The sequence below is a fragment of the Pseudoliparis swirei genome, chromosome 18 (assembly GCF_029220125.1).
Source record: "Pseudoliparis swirei isolate HS2019 ecotype Mariana Trench chromosome 18, NWPU_hadal_v1, whole genome shotgun sequence".
Lineage (NCBI taxonomy): Eukaryota > Metazoa > Chordata > Actinopteri > Perciformes > Liparidae > Pseudoliparis > Pseudoliparis swirei.
Window position 1 is genome coordinate 27,232,637 of NC_079405.1, and position 20,000 is coordinate 27,252,636.

Genomic DNA, 20,000 nt, shown 5'->3' on the forward strand with positions numbered 1-20,000 from the left:
GAATATTACACGCCACGTCTTAGTTGTGAAGCGCTGTCGGGCGCTGACTTAAATCTGTTTCCTGAAGGCTTGAGTGAAGTGTCCTTAGGGAGCAGCTGTACGTCCACTCAGAGGAAACAACTGTACAACTGTATTGACACCTAGAAGACCAGTTTCAAAACTATATATAATTAAAAAACGACTATTTCAAGACGAGGGTCTGGTTTCATTTGAGAATTCGGGCGGGAAAAATACGGAGAGTGAGGAAAACAAAGTATTCCAACTCATTTTCACCGTGGCCCACATCAGCGTCACGGCCGCCTCTTAAAGGGCCGGTAACACTGTATAAACTACTCCTGAACATATTGTTAAATAACACTTTGCATTTGATTATTTGTTTATTTAAGTGTAGAAATATTGTAACACTAGAACATTTCTCTAATTTTATAACGTATAAATTCATTTAATTTGAAACCTTCAAAATAAAAGCACAGGATATATTTTTTTACATTTCTTGAAGAAAAGGTGATCATATGGTTTTCGAGCCGTAGGGGGGGGGGGGGGATTCGATCCGCGGGCCTCGTGTTGGACACCTGTGTCGGAATCCAACTTTCACAGGAGAGAGCACATTTACAGAAAGCATGCAAGTCGGCCTTTTGCACACACGCACAGTCGAATGCGAAGACAAAATAATACCAGTTCCTACCAAATATATTTTTTTTGGTTGATTTTATTAATACTGAAATACGGAGATTTTGGATTAAGCTGCAGTAGAGTAAAAAAAAATCACAGGTTTCCGAGAACTCTCTTATAAAACATAGTATATATGTATTTTACACACTTTCTTGCTTTTCATCTGTGGATAGGCACACACACACACACACACTCTTATATCCCTAAATCGCACACCTTCAGTCCTTTAATGGAACTCCAGTGTAGGTTGTCCCGAGAGAGGAGAGAGGCGCCGAGAGTTGACTGAGACCTCTTCCTGTCAGACACACTGACTGTGTGATGGATTATCTGTCAGGCAATCTGAGAGGACAACCCACACACACACACACACACACACACATGATGCATGTGTCCTCCTGTGTGCACCAGGAGGTTTTCCCCTCACTGGAATCCTGAAAACTGGAGCTCTCCCTTTCCTTTTTTTTAATTTTTTAAACCTTTAAAAACTAGTTTTCTTTTAACCAGGCGAAGTCGAGCGGACTCCTTTTGGGGTCCTCGCGACATCTTTTCTTTCCCGTACAGTTACAAGCGACACGCTGAGTATTAACCGGCAACCTTGATACACAAAGTGGAGCGAGGTGCGAGACGGTAATGCATCCGTCTCCGTAGCAACGGGCTGAAGGGGTCAATCATTTCCTTATTTCATGCTCCTCCTCCTCCCCAATCCGGCGTGTCGGAACATTTCCCCGCCGAGGAACGGGACGCGGGGCTTTAGGGCTCGTTCAAAAAGCGGGCTTCTTCTCGGACGCCCCGGTTTTGTTTTTTTAATTCGAGGCGTCGCGCTGGAGGTCACGAGGTCGCGTGCCCACGTGACTCACTCTTAGAGGTCGACCTGAGGTTATCTGTCATGGAGCCCCTTTGACTGCTCATACCTCTGGAGGTGTGTGTGGGGGGGGCTTCTCCTTTAATTAAGCTGCATTAAGATGCACGGGGAGTTTTAGTTAGTTTTTCTCTGTAATTGTCTATTTGTTGCTCTCTTTCTTTTCTCTTTCTTTTCTTCCCCTCGTTCTCCGGTATTGATGTCAAAACGGTAATTGCCACTTTGTGAAGCCGCCGTCGGTGTTTAAGCTCGCGGTGAAACGGCGCTCCTCCAGGCGACGGGCGTCAGGCCGTCTCCCGGGAAGATATTGGATATTTATTGGATGTTTATTGGATATTAATTGGATATTTATTGGATGTTTATCGGAGTCGTTCAGAAGCAACAAATGTGAAGAAATTAGTTGTTATTATTATTGCACTTCATCGCACAGGGATGCTGTTCAACGTGTGTGCGTCTCTCTCTCTCTCTCTCTCTCTCTCTCTCTCTCTCTCTCTCTGTCCACAAGGGTCTATGAGAGTCTATAAGAATCCATGAGAGTCCATGAGGGTCTATAAGAGTCCATGAGGGTCTATGAGGGTCTATGAGAGTCCATGAGGGTCTATGAGAGTCCATGAGAGTCTATGAGAGTCCATGAGGGTCTATAAGAGTCCATGAGGGTCTATAAGAGTCCATGAGAGTCCATGAGGGTCTATGAGAGTCCATGAGAGTCCAGTCTGTCAGGTCCTCACACATCTGGCCTCCCAGGAGGAATCCATTCCCGTTGCGTCTCTGATTGAAGGACTTTGGATGGATGTGCGTCTCCTCGTCCGTCCTGAGGAGCGGAGCCAACAGAACCAGTAAAAACATAAATGAATCAGCAATAAGCTTCGCGGGGTCTGAGTCTCCTTGTTGCCATAACGACGTCTCCTCCATCGATACAGTTGGAGGTCGTCTCTTAGTTTCAGGAGCAAAGTCTGAACACAAGTTTGGTTTAGAATTATTTTTAAATAATGTGTGTGTGTTGACTCGACTTCCTTCCTGCTCTGTGGCGAGCTGCCCGTGATGAGGAAGATAAGCCTTCTTCTTCTTCTTCATCATACTCATTTGTATTAGTTTGATCAAAAGAACGCACACTCACTTTATCATGACTTAAGTGTGTATGTGTGTGTGTCTATCTCTGTATGTGTGTGCAGCTCTATGTGTGTGTGTTTGAGTATATGTGTGTGTATGTCTATGTGTGTGTGTATCTCTGTACGTTTGTGCATGTGTTTGTGTATCCGTGTGTGTGTGTTTCAAGGTGACTTTAACACTTAATGGTGTCATCTGTATCTTTTTCACTCCCTTCTTTTTTTCCTCCCGCCGCCGCCGCCTCCAGCACACGAGGGCCGCATGTGTCGGGCGCCATCGCCGTCAAACGGGCCGCGGCCCCGTGGCGAGCCCTGGGAGGAGGCGTGGCCTGTCACCTGTGATTGTGGCGACGGTAAAAAGCGGAGCGGTAACGGGTCGAGATGAAGGCTGGGAGCGAGGAGACGGGAGAGCCGCTTCATATGAGGGAGCGCCGGGTAATCACAGGAGGCGTGTGTGTGTGTGTTTATTTTTATTTGTGTGTGTGTGTGTTCCGGTAAACTGGTGCTAGAGATTCTTAGCCTCAAACATTTAAATCATATGGCAGCAATTTGAGCTGAATATACTTTAGATGACTGATTGTAAACTTTTGTTTATCTTTTGTTAACCTTTTCATTTACCTTATATTTACCTTTGCGTTTACTTTTTGTTTACCTTATATTTACCTTTCTGTTTACTTTTTTTTTACCGTTTTGTTTACCTTATATTTACCTTTAGCCCTGACGGCTTGAAAGTCACATGATCAACTCTTCTTTAAGAAATTGAAGAAAAATATCCTGTGCTTTTATTTTGAAGGTTTAAAATTAAATGGATTTATGTTAGAATATTAGAGAAATGTTCTTATGTAAAATATTGCTACAGTCAAAAAAACAATAATCAAATGCAAAGAGAGTTATTTAACACTATGTTTGAGTAGTTTATACAGTTACGCCGGCCCTTTAAGAGGGCGGCCATGATACTGATGTGGCCCACGGTGGAAAATGAGTTTGACACCCCTGCTCTACACCCTTCCTCCCCAATAGATGTATAATTATTGTACTTTTTTAGTTCCCCAGTCCCGTGTTCACCTTCTATGACGCTGTGGACGGCGTGCGTCACTTTTAATTCCCTTAATCACGTTTCTCCAGCTCGCTCTCCTGTGAACATCGGACACAAAGTTCTGCTTTCATACTCAACAAAACTTCAAATATACGACTAAAATATGTGTGTTTGAGCCGGTTGCATCCACCGCAGTGCGAGGTTACACACGTCCACGCCTCCACCCGGCAGGTCGTAATGAAAGAGACGAACACATTACCCACGTCCCAAAGATATCGCAAACACTTCCCCTTGTAAAATTCTCCATTACGCGGGTCAATAGAGGTCAATGGGAGAAGAATAAATACCCACACCTCCCACACACACACACACACACACACTGACACTTGCTGTCAGCCCATCTGATTGCCTGTTAGGGAGTCTCTCTCTCTCTCTCTCTCACCACGACAAGTACCCATTTTGCCCAGAACCGTTTCCCCCGCCATGTCAGATACGGGGATATTAATGAATGCACAATGACAGTACTTAAGGAGCCGCCGCCGCCGCAGATTCACCCTCGCCGGTCACTTTGTTTTTTTCCCCCCGATGTGGTAAAAAAACAGGAAACCGTGGAAACAGAACAGGTGCAGGTCAGAAACTCATCTCCTCTCCCCGATTAAAAACTCATCTCTCAAAGCGACGCAGAGTTATTGAGGCTGATGCTCAGGGCCCGCCATGCAAATGGAGGCGTGATGAGGAAGATGAGAGAGAGAGAGAGATAATCTCTGTTTATTTAGTCAATAATACACTGGACATTCTGTATCATTTTCTAATTATTAACGAGTTTCAAAAACCTTTTTAAATGTATATTTTCGGTGAACGATGAAGTTAGGAACGTTTTTTTTAAACTCTCAGCCAGCCGGGATTAAAAAAAACAGGAATATTTGATCTGCTGATGTTTCCTCATGAAGCTGAAAACATGAAGAACAGTTCAAACTCATCCTGGACCGCTCTTACAGTACCTCTCTCCCTCTCTCGCTCCCTCTCTCTCTCTCTTCCCTTCCTTAATTATCTCTCTCCCTCTGTCCCTCTCTCTCTTCCCTTCCTTCTCTCTCTCCCTCTCTCTCTCCCTCCCTCTCTCCCTCTCTGTCCCTCTCGCTCTCTTCCCTTCCTTCTCTCTCTCCCTCTCTCTCTCTCTCCCTCTCTCTGTCCCTCTCTCTCTCTTCCCTTCCTTCTCTCTCCCTCTCTCTCTCTCCCTCCCTCTTCCCTTCCTTAATTATCTCTCTCCCTCTGTCCCTCTCTCTCTCTTCCCTTCCTTCTCTCTCTCTCCCTTTCTCTCTCTCCCTCTAGCTCTCCCTCCCATTCCCTCCCATTCCCTCTTCTTATCCCTCCTTCTCTCTCTCTCTCTCTTTCTCTCCCCCCCCCCTCTCCTCCTCTCCCCTCCCTCTCTCTCTCTCTTCCCTTCCTTAATTATCTCTCTCCCTCTGTCCCTCTCTCTCTTCCCTTCCTTCTCTCTCTCCCTCTCTCTCTCTCCCTCCCTCTCTCCCTCTCTGTCCCTCTCTCTCTCTTCCCTTCCTTCTCTCTCTTCCCTTCCTTAATTATCTCTCTCCCTCTGTCCCTCTCTCTCTCTTCCCTTCCTTCTCTCTCTCCCTTTCTCTCCCTCCCTCTAGCTCTCCCTCCCATTCCCTCTCCTTATACCTCCCACTCTCTTCATCTCTCCCTCTCTCCCCCTTCCCTATCTCTCTCTCCCTTTCTCTCCCTCCCTCTAGCTCTCCCTCCCATTCCCTCTTCTTATCCCTCCTTCTCTCTCTCTCTCTTTCTCTCCCCCCCCTCTCTCTCTCCCCCCCTCTCTCTCCCTCTCCTCCTGTTCCCTCTCTCTCCCTCCCCCCATCTCTCCCTCCCCCTCTCTCTCCTGAGAGCTGAGCTCTTCGTGTGTTCTCTGATGATCTGAGGGGTCATGTCTTCTCTCATCGCTCCGCTCCGTCGTCTGTAATGAGCTCCAGAAGGTCATCCTGCTCAGCCAGAGGAAAATATACTTTAATTTCTCTGTCTGCAGACTTGGAGTGTTTGCTCGGGCTCATTTCGACATCTTTAGTGTGTGTGAGTGTGTGTGTGTGTGAGTGTCTGCATGTCTGTGTGTGTGAGTGTGTGTTTGAGTGTGGAAGCCACATTAAGTCCCAAAGCTGCTCCCAAGGTCGGCATGAGTAGAAAGTCATCCATCGCCACACACACACACATCTACACACACACACGCCGAGCCCTGGCACTTTTAGTGAGCTGTTCTTGCCGATGTCAGGTGGGGGCGCCACCGCAGCCTCGGGGTACGGCTCCGTGATAAAGTATACATATTTATCTGGTCCGATGATCCGATGTGGAGTGATGAGGAGGATTAGTATTTCACAGCCAGCCGATGACACCCCGAGGCCTGCAGTGGCCAGCTGGGAGTTAAAGGGATTCTTAGTAGAGTGGAGCGTGTTGGTGTGGGTGTTTGTGTGTGTGTGTGTGTGTGTGTGTGTGTGCGTGTGTGTTCGGTTGAATGCGTTGCTACTTTAGATTAACACTCGTGATCATAAATCTGAGTAAACTTTAGCAATGTTGACCAAAAGGGAAGTGAGCACAGAAATAATCTGAACTACTTAAAAAAAGAAGAGAAAACAAAAATAGTTGAAGCATTAGTTTAAGCATTAGTTCTTTTAAGAGCTGTATTCCATTTTTATACGCAAACCATGTAGCTCTATTGTTAATGTTAATAAATCCTTTTTTTTACTTATTAATGTTTTTATTTATATATACAGGACTGTCTCAGAAAATTAGAATATTGTGATAAAGTTCTTTATTTTCTGTAATGCAATTAAAAAAACAAAAATGTCATGCATTCTGGATTCATTACAAATCAATTGAAATATTGCAAGCCTTTTATTCTTTTAATATTGCTGATTATGGCTTACAGCTTAAGAAAACTCTAAAATCCTATCTCATAAAATTTGAATATTTCCTCAGACCAAGTTAAAAAAAAGATTTATAACAGCAAAACAAAATCAAACATTTGAAAATGTGTTTCCAGGTGTTTCGAGTTAATTAGACGATTCAAGTGATTTGTTTAATACCCTACTAGTATACTTTTTCATGATATTCTAATATTTAGAGATAGGATATTTGAGTTTTCTTAAGCTGTAAGCCATAATCAGCAATATTAAAAGAATAAAAGGCTTGCAATATTTCAGTTGATTTGTAATGAATCCAGAATGCATGACATTTTTGTTTTTTTAATTGCATTACAGAAAATAAAGAACTTTATCACAATATTCTAATTTTCTGAGACAGTCCTGTATATATATACATATATGTGTGTGTTTTATTTTGTTTTATATATTATGTGCGTGTATGTTTTATTTCTCTATGTATATATATATATTTATCTTTATATATATATATATTTATATATATATGAATATATATATATAAATACATATTTATAAATATATATATTTGTATATATTTTTTTATATATTTGTATATATATATATTTATAAATATATGTATATATTTTCATATATATATATATATAATCCTGTTGAACACTTACCTGAAACACAAGTTTTTAAAAAGGGAAATGCTGCAGTAGTCTGATATAAACCTCCAGTTCAATATTACTGATATAGACCTCCAGACCACTTGTAAAATAACCCTTTGGATGAACATGTCTGCGTCCACAGAGAAGGCGAAACCGCTCCGTCAGGCGGGGGAACAGATGTCAATTTGCCGTCTTGGTGGAGCGACGAAGTGGCGGCAGCGAGCCGGGACATCCCTCCCGTCTTCCTCCACCTGGAATCCGCCGCCCTTGACGCACACTTTGAAGGACAAACCTCCTCTGTCGAGTTCGATCCCGGGCATCGATCCCAAAGTTCCTCCCCGTGCAGCAGCTGCCGAGGCATCTGCTTCGGGAGAGGTGTGAGGAGCGGAGAGAAAGATGGCGTCTCTCTGAACGACGTCGTGGTAATGCTGATTTAATAAGGGACCGGAAAAAAACGGGTTGTCCGCCATCATGTAACTGTACGTGACGGGGTCCCGAGGGGCGGGAGAAGAAGCTACACGCCACCTGCTGTGAGGAAGTGTCATAAAATGGCCGTCGGAAGCCATTAATACCACAACTATCAGATGATAAGATTATTACATCCGCCATCTGCTTAGAAGTCGTGCAGTTAAGCTCCTAAGTTATTTGGTATTTATAGTGGAACATTGCTGCGTCGGAATGGCCATGAAACAAAATATATTAATATATATATATATATGAATAAATATATCTATATATAAATATATATATATACTGTATATACCAGAGACATAATTGCAGCACCACTGTATTGGTTACCATAGTTACCACACCTGGAAATGGGTGTGTCTTGTTTCGAGACTGCAGATGGCAGGAAAGGGAAGGAAAGTCCTTCAGTAAAGGAAAGATCTTCAGGAAAGGAAAGGTCTTCAGGAAAGGAAATATGTTCAGGAAAGGAAAGGAAAGGCCATCAGTAAAGGAAAGGTCTTCAGGAAAGGAAAGATCTTCAGGAAAGGAAAGGCCATCAGTAAAGGAAAGGTCTTCAGGAAAGGAAAGGAAAGGCCATCAGTAAAGAAAAGATCTTCAGGAAAGGAAAGGTCTTCAGGAAAGGAAAGGAAAGGCCACCAGTAAAGAAAAGATCTTCAGGAAAGGAAAGGTCTTCAGTAAAGGAAAGGGAAGGAAAGTCCTTCAGTAAAAGAAAGATCTTCAGGAAAGGAAAGATCTTCAGGAAAGGAAAGATGTTCAGGAAAGGAAAGGCCATCAGTAAAGGAAAGGTCTTCAGGAAAGGAAAGGAAAGGCCATCAGTAAAGGAAAGATCTTCAGTCAAGGAAAGGTCTTCAGGAAAGGAAAGTCCTTCAGTAAAGGAAAGATCTTCAGTAAAGGAAAGGTCTTCAGTAAAGGAAAGATCTTCAGGAAAGGAAAGGTTTTCAGGAAAGGAAAGGAAAGGCCATCAGTAAAGGAAAGGTCTTCAGAAAAGGAAAGGAAAGGCCATCAGTAAAGGAAAGGTCTTCAGAAAAGGAAAGGTCTTCAGGAAAGTAGAGGAAAGTCCTTCAGTAAAGGCAGGAATGTGAAGAGTGGAGAGTCTAGTGTGAGAAAACTGACTCCTCCCCCCCCCCCCCCCTGCAGCACCTCAGAGCCCCAGATGACATTTCATCAAATATTTATGAAAAACAATCTCCGAACAGCGTAATTAGAGGCCGGGAGTTAATGTTGGCGTAATCCTCCGGCTCCGATTTCACCAGCGTGGTTACGGGAGCCAATGCCGCAGTGTCTACCGCCAAAAAAACTGTGTGTGTGTGTGTGTGGGGGGGGGGGGGGGGGGGGCAACGAAACACCCTGGCGAGTGATGTCATGTGGGCCTCATCTTTGAATCAACATTTGACCCCCCCCCCCTCTTCACTTCCTCCTGTCATTCCTATTTATCTCACTCCCCAAAAATGTGCATGAAGCAGCTGCACAGTAATACGCTGACAAGACACACACACACACACACACACACACTAGTTGGCAGTACAGCCACTCCCCCCCCCCCCCCCCCCTGAACGGTTTGCAGGAGAGGAGCCGCTGCTGAAGCGCATTATTATTATATTTTCAGGTTATTAATTACTTTCCAATTACTTAAACGAACATGCTACATCGAGTGCCTAATTTCCCCGCTAAGCCGCGGCAGATGGACGCGACTCCGGCTGCGCCGCGGCGCTCCGGTGGCCGGAGCTGCAGCACGCCGCCGTTCATTAGCGGAGGCCGCAGCAGGGCGCGGTGTTTGAGGAGCAGCTTGCTATCTATTATCGTCTTATTTATTACTCGTCTTATTTCAAGCATACTTCCGTGTATTTCATCACATTATATATGATCCAAAGTTACATACGCTCACGTGCCTTGCTCAAGGACACATGGACTAGGACGGGGATTGAACCGACAACCCCCTGATTGAAAAGACGGACCTGCTGACGCGCACGGGGTCGCCATATGTGTTTAGCTAGGGGATCGAATGTGCACACACACACACACACACACACACACCTCACGTAGTGGCCTCATCCGTTTACACACACATACACACACACAAAGTAGGAGCCAGACTCTTAAGCCACATCTAAAAGCCTAATGGGAAATCTCTCCCTCTAATTAAGATGCATGAATAATTCAAGTGGCGGCGGGCTAATTAGCATTCCATCGGTCCTCCGTGGCCACGGCGGCGGCCTGTCGGGGGGGGGGGGTGGGGGCACATCGCAGCCAGTTATACGCGAGGGGGGGATGGGGGGGGGGGATGTGGACACCTTGACAGAGCATCCAGAGAGAGAGAGAGAGAGGCTTGCTATTCGTTAGCATCTCTATAATCAACTGGAGGATGAAGATGCGGTCTGGGAGGAAGAGGAGACGTTTCCTCTTCACATATAACTTCAACAGGACGAAGAGCGACATGACATTTCATTGAGTGTGTGTGTGTGTGTGTGTGTGTATGTGTGTAGTGACTCCTACACATGCGCGTTGTGCGTCTTTAATAAAAGAGCATGATTGGTTGGCGGCCCCTGGCCCCGCCTCTCTCTGAGGGGCCGTTTGGCGCCGGAGGAAAGCGACAACGAGGGATTACGACTGGAATGAAGTGGGGATGAATCACGAGGTTAACGCTCCCGCTCCCCGTCTCCACCTTCTATGAAACGTGTTACTTTATTTACAGCATGGTTATTAACCCCGTGTGGTCGGGGGGTGCGTGTGCTCCTCCTCTTCGTCGTTCGCGACGCAGAAGTCACAACGTCGTGTTTTTAATTTGGTTACAGAGGCTTCTGGCATTTAGTTAAATTAAATAATCTACGGCCTGCTTTTTATCTTTTTGGTTTATTTATTTTTCTTATTTGTTTCTTTGTTTACTGTTTTCACACACACACACACACACACACACACACACAGGGCAAGAAGAAAGGGCTCCTGTGGGGCCCTTTGCCTGTGTGAGTGCGCGTGGCCCCGGGGAGCCGGGCCCGGGCTCGGTGGCGTCTTTGAGCCGGGCTTTAACCTTGGCTCCGGGCTCAACACACGGGGAGCGTTCTGAGAGGACCTTCAGCCACCGGCGGCGGCACTTCACACACGGCGGCGCTCCGGTGGGAACGCCGCCACAAACACCGCCATTGATCCACTGTCACACTCACACACTCCCCCCCACGGCTCCTTCACTCCCCTTTCCCTTAGATGCCGGTGTGTGTGTGTGTGTGTGTGTGTGTGTGTGCTCTCCAAAGTGGTCACGGATGCCACGATGTGGTATTGGGACTATTGATGTGTTGCAGCCGGCCCAGTAGACGTCCTGTGGGGCTTTTGGCTCTTCTTTTTTTGCCTCGTGTTTCTATTTTATTTTTATTTTACTCTATTTATAGCGATCCATACGTGTGATATGAAGTTTTCATCAATTATGCCACATTTTATGGGGACTTTACCTTCCTGGGAAACTGTGAATAATTTGTGGTGACCTCGTGCTGGACGATAGACATTAATATTATTATTATTATTAATATTATTATTAATATTATTATTGATATTATTATTAATATTATTACAGGTATTTTATTGATTTACAGTGTAGAATTATTCTTTATGACGTCTTGTGTTACATTACGCCCCAGAGAACAACATTTATAGACTGCTGTACAGTCTATAAATTATATTAGCAGTTAATTGGAGTATATTTATTTTAAGAGTAATAATTAAACAATTGTTCCTATAATTAGTATCAAATTGAACCCTTTTATTATTCATATTTAGGATTTTACAGAAATGCTATAGGCCACTTTAAGAGAACTTTAGATTTAAAAAATGTTGTTTTAGTAATTGCTAGGTGTTTCGTTGCAATCGTGGAACAGGAAGAGTGAGACACGAAAGTAGAGGAGGAGGAGGAGGAGAGAAGAATAAAGAGGAAGAGAAGTCCGAGGGACTTCGATCCCTCTGCACGTTGAATAAATAGAGAGACATTTCCACATCATAAATATCGTCTCCGCTTAATGTGCAGAGCTCAGAGGTGGGCTGGGGGGGGGGGGGGGGGGGGGCTCAGGAGAGCAGGCTTTGGCCAGTTTAATCCCTGAAGCGTTCACCTGATCTATCTGTCCCGGGTCTCAGGGGGGGGGGGGGGGGGGGGATGTGCTCCAGATGTGCTCCAGATGTCAGGTTGGACCACAAGGGGCATTAATCATGTTCAGCCCGATGACTCTCCTCACAGTGAGTGAGTGTGTGTGTGAAGGGTGAGTGAGACACACACACACATGCAGTACACACAGAAAAAAAAGGTTCTTCAAAGGTTCTTTAAAAAGCTTTGTGGTTCTACGTAGAACCATCACCTCCTGAAGGACCATTTTTTTCGTTTGAGGCACCATTAATGGTTCTTTGAAGAACTCTTTAAGGACAAAAGGTGCTAATTGAGGAGGCGATGCACCACCTGCGCAGTGTTCCAAGACAGGACTCCATCCAAACAGCTGAGGCCGGGCGGGCGGAGCGCCGACTCGCTGCGTTCCACCGCTCTGGAAAAGGGGGATGCTGAGAGCAGCGGTTCTGAATGGCACCCAAGATGGACCACAAAGTGCAATCGAATGTGGAAAAACAGCCAGTTTATTGTTGGCTCTCGCCCGCGTGGGTGGAGCACGCCTCCTCCGCCTTCCACAGGAGCACTTGTTTCTGCACCTCCATCTTGTATCTTCCATATTTACTCAAACAAACACGGATCAGAGCGCTGAGCGCCGCCGGGGGTCGAGGCCTCGGATGGCGGAAGGCCCGGAACCAGACCGCCAGGTACCGGCGGGTCGGGGGAAATCAGAGCCGCTCCTCCAGTCATCCATCACCGCAGGATTCATCGGGGGGGGGGGGGCTGACATCCAGTAAAATGAGCTCAACTTCAGCGCGTCCGGACGGATCGGAGCCCCAATGTCACCGAGTCGCTTACAGCACGAGAAGTTCCCCTTCAAAATAAAAGAGATTGAAGAGATAAAGAAGATGTTTATATCCATACGGGAGCTTCCTGTTTTATTCTAGTTCTGACATCTCCGTATTTCTACAAGGAACTCGAGTCGTTCAATGAAGGTGCAACTGGAACCGAACATGGTTCTTCAGAGTGATGTCATAGAAGAACCATTTCTGGTTCCGCAAAGAACATTTTAAACCAGGGTTCTCAAAAGAACCATTTCCTTAAAGAGTTCTTCCAAGAACCTATAAAGGTACCTCAAAGAACCTTATAAAATGGTTCTTTAAGGCACCATTTCTGGTTCCACGAACAACCTTTCAAACCAGGGTTCTTTAAAGAACCATTTCCTGAAATAGTTCTTCAAAGAACCTATAATGGAGCCTCAAACGAATACACGGTCCTTCAGTAGGTGATGGTTCTCCGTAGAACCACAAAGCCTTAAAGAACCATGAGGAACCTTGACTCTTCTGTGTGCGGTGACTCAGTGGGTCGTCGTCCTTCGTCTCCGGATGAGTCATCGGGTTTCGTCGTCTGTTCCTCGAAGACGTTCTCCGTTCACTTCCACCCCGCCGGACCTCTTGGGGTCCCACGGCAGCGTCGCCAGGTGGCCAAAGTTGTGCCTGACAATTACTGCCTGCTCACCAGGGAGCAGCCGGTAAATGTCTGGCTGGCTGGAGTAGGCGTGATTGGCTGCGCCTGTCCCTGCTGATGGATGGCTTTTTGGGGGGGCACCTGTCTCAATGGGAGAGGGAGCAGATGATGGCGGGTGAGTCTTTTTTTTGTCTTTTTAATTCAAAATTCGAGCCGCTATTAGAAACCGGGATGTGTTGAGCCTCTGGAGGACGAACAGAGAAAAGAAAAGAGGAAAGTTACATAACCCCCAACATCCAACAAAGAGATGATAAACTGAGGAGAGGAAAGAAGAGAAGAGAAGAGAGGAGAAAGGAGGAAGAGAAGAAATAAGAGAGGAGAAAGAAGAAGAGGAGAGAGGAGAAATAAGAGAGGAGAGAAGAGGAGAGAGGAGAAAGAAGAGAGGAGAAAGAGGAGAGAAGAGAAGAGAGGAGAAAGAAGAGAAGAGAGGAGAAAGAAGAGAGGAGAAAGAAGAGAGGAGAGAAGAGAGGAGACAAGAGATGAGAGGAGAAAGAAGAGAGAAGAGAAGAGAGAAGAAAGAAGAGAAGAGAGGAGAAAGAAGAGAGAAGAGAGGAGAAAGAAGAGAAGAGAGGAGAGAAGAGAGAAGAAAGAAGAGAGAAGAGAGGAGAGAGGAGAAAGAAGAGAGGAGAAAGAAGAGAGAAGAGAGGAGAAAGAAGAGAGGAGAGAAGAGAAGAGAGGAGAAAGAAGAGAGGAGAGAAGAGAAGAGAAAGAAGAGAGGAGAGGAGAAAGAAGAAGAGAGAGAGAAGAGAGGAGAAAGAAGAGAGAAGAGAAAGAAGAGAGGAGAGAAGAGAGGAGAAGAGAGGAGAAAGAAGAAGAGAGGAGAGAGGAAGTCTCTAAAAAGCCGTACCGCGTGGCGAGGACTCTCACGCGTCCTCCGCTCTGCCGCCTGCCTCTGAGCAAGCTTTACTGAGCGCTCTGTAATCTCACTCCCACCCCCCGAAACAAGCGCCCCTTCAGGAGGAACCTCCCGGGGCCTCGCCGTATCTCCGCCGTGCAGCCGCTCGGCATTGTGGGCCGCGGCTCAGCTTCTGGCCGCACATCCAACACGATCACCGGGAACCGGGCGCGAGCAGGACGGGCTTATCGGGTATTTATAGATAAATATAGTCACGAGATATTTCATGTTGTGAAGCGACACATCGTTTATTAATATTTCACTTCTGACACTGAATAAGCATTTAAAATATTCATATTGTAGTTTATTATGATATAGAATCTGGGCTGTAACGTCCTAAATATACAGCCAATAAAAACGTGTGTTTACCAAACTATTCCAATTAGCATATATGTGCTTATTATTACCTCCGCATTGAAAATGCTGAAGGTTATGTTTTGATCGCCGCGTATTTATTTGTATGCGTGTTACTCGCCTAACTCAAAAAGTATTAAACTGAATCGCATGAAATTCGGTGGGATGATTGGTTATTATCCGGGGACCATTCGATTAGATTTTGGGATCGACCAGGTCAAAGGTCAAGGCCAAGGTCATGGAAAGGTCAAAATCTTCTTTTTACCAATTTGTATCCAATTGGCATGCAACTAATGCCAAAATGTTCATAATTCAATGCCCAATCTTGTGATATGCGAAGGTATGCGCTCTACCGAGTGCCCGTTCTAGTTATTATTATTATTATTATGAACAACTCGTTAAAGTAGCTGTGTTAATATGAATGCAGCAGAACAAATAATATTAATATGCAGAGAGATAACGGAGTCACTTCGACTTCAGCTCTTGTGCAGGGCGGTGCAGGAGGGTGGAGGAGGGTGGAGGAGGGTGCATTAGGGTGGAGGAGGGTGCATTAGGCTGCAGGGCGGTCCAATGCTCTCCATTCTCACGCTCCTCAATTTCATATATTATGAACTCATTTGCTCATCAAGGCTCTTCCTCTATGAACATGAATACAGTTCAGTGAGTAGAAGCTCTGATCACGACACGGTGCGTCCACCTCGGGGGTCACGGGGTCACGGGGTCACGAGACGGCCCTCGGGGGTCACGCCTCACGGGGACGCTCGCAGATGGTCCCGCGTGAACATTCCCCTGAACAGAGCGCGAGAACCCGATCGCCGGCTTGCGATTGGACGAGAGCGAAGAGAGAAAACATGGCGGGGGCTGCAGGAGCCCCTCCCCCCCGGACCGCTTCCCCTTCACCACACCGACGGGGAGGAGGAGTCACATGACCTGATGGATTATGAATTATGAGCAAACATACGAGTCACTCGGGGGTCACCGGACAGACGAGGAAATGAAAGAATAAGAAGAAGTGGAGTAATTGACAGATATCAGCTGGTGTTCCAGCGTGGAGGTCTGCAGAGACATGCTCCACCTGAACACACACACACACACACACACACACACACACACTCACACACACTCACACACACACACTCACTCACACACACTCACACCCACTCACACACACACACACACTCTCACACACACACACACACACACTCACACACACACACACTCACACACACTCACACACACACACACACACACACACACACACTCACACACACACACACACTCACACACACACACACACACTCACACACACACACACACACACACACACACACACACACTCACACACACACACACACACACTAACACACACACACACACACACACACACACACACACACACACACACACACACACACACACACTAACACACACACACACACTCTCACACACACACTAACACACACACTCACACACACACACACCTATGGCCCCCGACTCTGATCACCACCTCCCGAGTGCCCAGCAGGAGGCCAGGGGTGATCGCACGGCAGCGTGACAGGAGGGACGAGGTGAGTGGATGGTGGGGGCGTGATACATGTGTGTGTGTGTGTGTGTGCATGTGTGTAAGTGTGTGTGTATTTACTGTCTCCATTAACAGTGGCCAGGCCTGAAGATCAAGCCAAGGGCACACCAGCTAGCCGCTCCTCTAGCTAACCTCGTCTCCAGTGGATCGCTCTGTGTGTGTGTGTGTGTGTGTGTGTGTGTGTGTGTGTGTGTGTGTGTGTGTGTGTGTGTGTGTGTGTGTGTGTGTGTGTGTGTGTGTGTGTGTGTGTGTGTGTGTGTGTGTGTGTGTGTGTGTGTGTGTGTGTGTGTGTGTGTGTGTGTGTGTGTGTGTGTGTGTGTGTCTCACCTCTGACTAGCTCGGAGGCAGCTCTTTGTCTTTGTGCTGACAGCCTGAAGATGATTGAACGCTCCGCTCGTCCACTTCTTACGCCACAGAGAGCGAGAGCGTTACACACAGTAGATACACACAGTAGAAACACACAGTAGATACACACAGTACATACACACAGGAGATAAACACAGGAGATACACACAGGAGATACACACAGTAGATACACACAGGAGATACACACAGGAGATAAACACAGGAGATACACACAGGAGATACACACAGTAGACACACACAGGAGATACACACAGTAGATACACACAGGAGATACACACAGGAGATACACACAGGAGATACACACAGTAGATACACACAGGAGATACACACAGGAGATAAACACAGGAGATACACACAGGAGATACACACAGTAGATACACACAGGAGATACACACAGTAGATACACACAGGAGATAAACACAGGAGATACACACAGGAGATACACACAGGAGATACACACAGTAGATACACACAGGAGATACACACAGGAGATAAACACAGGAGATACACACAGGAGATACACACAGTAGATACACACAGGAGATACACACAGTAGATACACACAGGAGATACACACAGGAGACACACACATCTATTATACTTCATGCATGTATTAAACTTTATTATACTTCATGCACATTTATTGTACTTTATTATACTTCATGCACATTTATTGTACATTATTATACTTCATGCACATTTATTGTACTTTATTATACTTCATGCATTTATTATACTTCATGCACATTTATTGTACATTATTATACTTCATGCACATTTATTGTACTTTATTATACTTCATGCACATTTATTGTACTTTATTATACTTCATGCACATTTATTGTACTTATTATACTTCATGCACATTTATTGTACTTTATTATACTTCATGCATTTATTATACTTCATGCACATTTATTGTACATTATTATACTTCATGCACATTTATTGTACTTTATTATACTTCATGCACATTTATTGTACATTATTATACTTCATGCACATTTATTGTACATTATTATACTTCATGCTCATTTATTGTACTTTATTATACTTCATGCACATTTATTGTACATTATTATACTTCATGCACATTTATTGTACTTTATTATACTTCATGCACATTTATTATACTTTATTATACTTCATGCACATTTATTGTACTTTATTATACTTCATGCACATTTATTGTACTTTATTATACTTCATGCACATTTATTATACTTCACACCGCGGCGCCTTCTGCACATCAGGGGGGGGATTTATTTGCAATCAATGGGCTGAAAAACACTTTTACAGGATCAACAATTAAGAACAATAGATCTCTCCTTTGATGACTCCAGAAAAAAAAGTTGTAATTACACTTAATTTAATACAAGTTACATATAAATTATTGAATTAAAAGTGTGCAAAAATCTCAGTTTAAAAAAATATCCTGAACAGGACTGATAGACAAAGCATTTAATTATGTTTTTTTCATTTTTTATTACCACACATTAACACTGTGGTTAAATCACACGATGGAGCCATTAAACAGGTTAGTGTGTAAACATGTGAATCAATTAACCAATTAAACTATTGGCAATACATTCATCTGTCACTTTTTTACTTATCTTAATATCTTTGTGTTTTAACCACTTCTGTTAGAGGAGGAAAAACAAAGTGATGAGCTCCTCCTCTTCCTCCACCTCCCGATCCTTCTTCTCCTTTTCCCCCTCTTCCTCTTCCTCCCGATCCTTCTTCCCCTCTTCCCCCTCTTCCACCTGATCCTCCTCTTCCCCCCCCCCTAACATCCGTCTCCACGTGTATTAATACGATTACCGTGAAGTTAAAGTCCTCCAGCCAAGGGGCCGCTCTAAAATAAGCTGCAGGGTGGTGACAGAGCCAATGTGTTATGTGTGTCCTCGGGCCGGGGGGAGGGGGGGGGCTCCAGGGGCTGCTGGGTAGGGAAACATCGAGGAGGAGGAGGAGGAGGAGGAGGAGGAGGAGGAGGAGAGGTTGCTGGCCTGGAAATGACACAGAGTGAGGGAAGAGCCCCCCGTACTTCCAAATCAGTCACCTCATCTGCAGAGGGAGAGGAGAGGACAGAGACGCATCGCCCACCGCCGGGCACACACACACACACACACACACACACACACACACACTATATGCACCTGCGCACACCTGCGCACACACACACACCAGGGGAAATGCATGCATGCCCTTTCTCTCCCACACAGAGACACAACCATACTAGAATATAATATGTGTGATTTTTTTATTTGGCTTTAAAAAGGATAATTCTGGGTTTTATGATCGTTCCTTTGTGGCTGCAGCTCTCGGTCCACGCAGCTCGCCGAGCGCTGTGAGGGCGTGAAGGTCGAGCTTCCCTCTAATCGCCCTGATGAGGAAACGATCTTCAGACACTGAACACGTCACAAAAGACATTCAATAATGTGAAAACTCGACTTTATAAAAACAATATTCCCATAACACACTCAGAAAAAAAGTGCCCCCCTCGCGCCGTGCGAGCTAATCACGGCCCGATGTCGAGATGACGACCGTGAATAAATAGAAATGCTCTCCACATTTTTTTTCTTTTTTCTTATCTGAGTATCTTTCGGCTCGTAATCGTGTTCGCGCTCCGACGGGAGGATGGACACGGAAATCGATCGTCGACACGACCCGATAACCACCGCGGCGTGCTGGAAATAGTGGCGTGCGGTGTAGCTTACCTACCACAAGGTCAATATCTGCCCCCCCCCCCCCCCCCCCGATGACAGCCGACGGATCTCAAACTACACTGACAAGCTTACAGATGGGATGATTTTTTTTTTTTTTTAGAAACCGCCGGCAAAGCCCCGGAGGGTTCGGGCCCAGTAGCTCACAGGAAATACGATCCAGTGTAGAATGGGACGGAGGGAGGGGGGGTTTCTCAAATATTTAAGAAAAGTGTAACGAGAAGAGAGAGAGAGACAGAGAGAAAGAGAGAGACAAAGGAAGAGCGAAAGACATAGAGAGAGAGAGACAGAAAGAGAGAGAGAGAGAGACAGAAAGAGAGAGAGACAGAGAGAGAGAGACAGAGCGAGAGACAGAGAGAGAGAGAGACAGAAAGAGACAGAAAGAGAGAGAGAGAGACAGAAAGAGAGAGAGAGACAGAGCGAGAGACAGAGAGAGAGAGAGACAGAAAGAGAGAGACAGAGCGAGAGACAGAGAGAGAGAGAGAGACAGACAGAAAGAGAGAGAGAGAGAGAGAGAGAGAGAGACAGAGCGAGCGAGAGAGACAGAGGGACAGAGAGACAGAAAGAGAGAGAGAGAGAGGCAGAGAGAGAGACAGAGAGACACAGAAAGAGAGAGAGAGACAGAGAGAGAGAGAGAGACATAGAGAGAGCTGTAACACTGGTGTAACTCGTCTCCTTCCTCTTCATGTCTATTTGTGTGTGTGGGTGTGTGTGTGTCTATGCGTGTGTCTGTGTGTGTCTGTGTGTGTGTCTATTCGTGTGTGTGTGTGTGTGTGGGTGTATG

At 45.6% G+C, this 20,000-nt stretch overlaps 1 protein-coding gene across 1 annotated transcript in view; it reads left to right on the forward strand.

Annotated features, from left to right (window-relative positions):
* The window catches only part of suclg2 (succinate-CoA ligase GDP-forming subunit beta), a 95,571-nt gene extending 95,381 nt beyond the window's left edge, over positions 1–190 (forward strand). The window contains exon 11 of the mRNA XM_056438116.1: positions 1–190. This exon is cut by the window's left edge and continues 605 nt beyond it. The gene's annotated coding sequence lies outside the window, so the exon portion shown is untranslated.
* Positions 191–20,000: the final 19,810 nt, after the last annotated feature.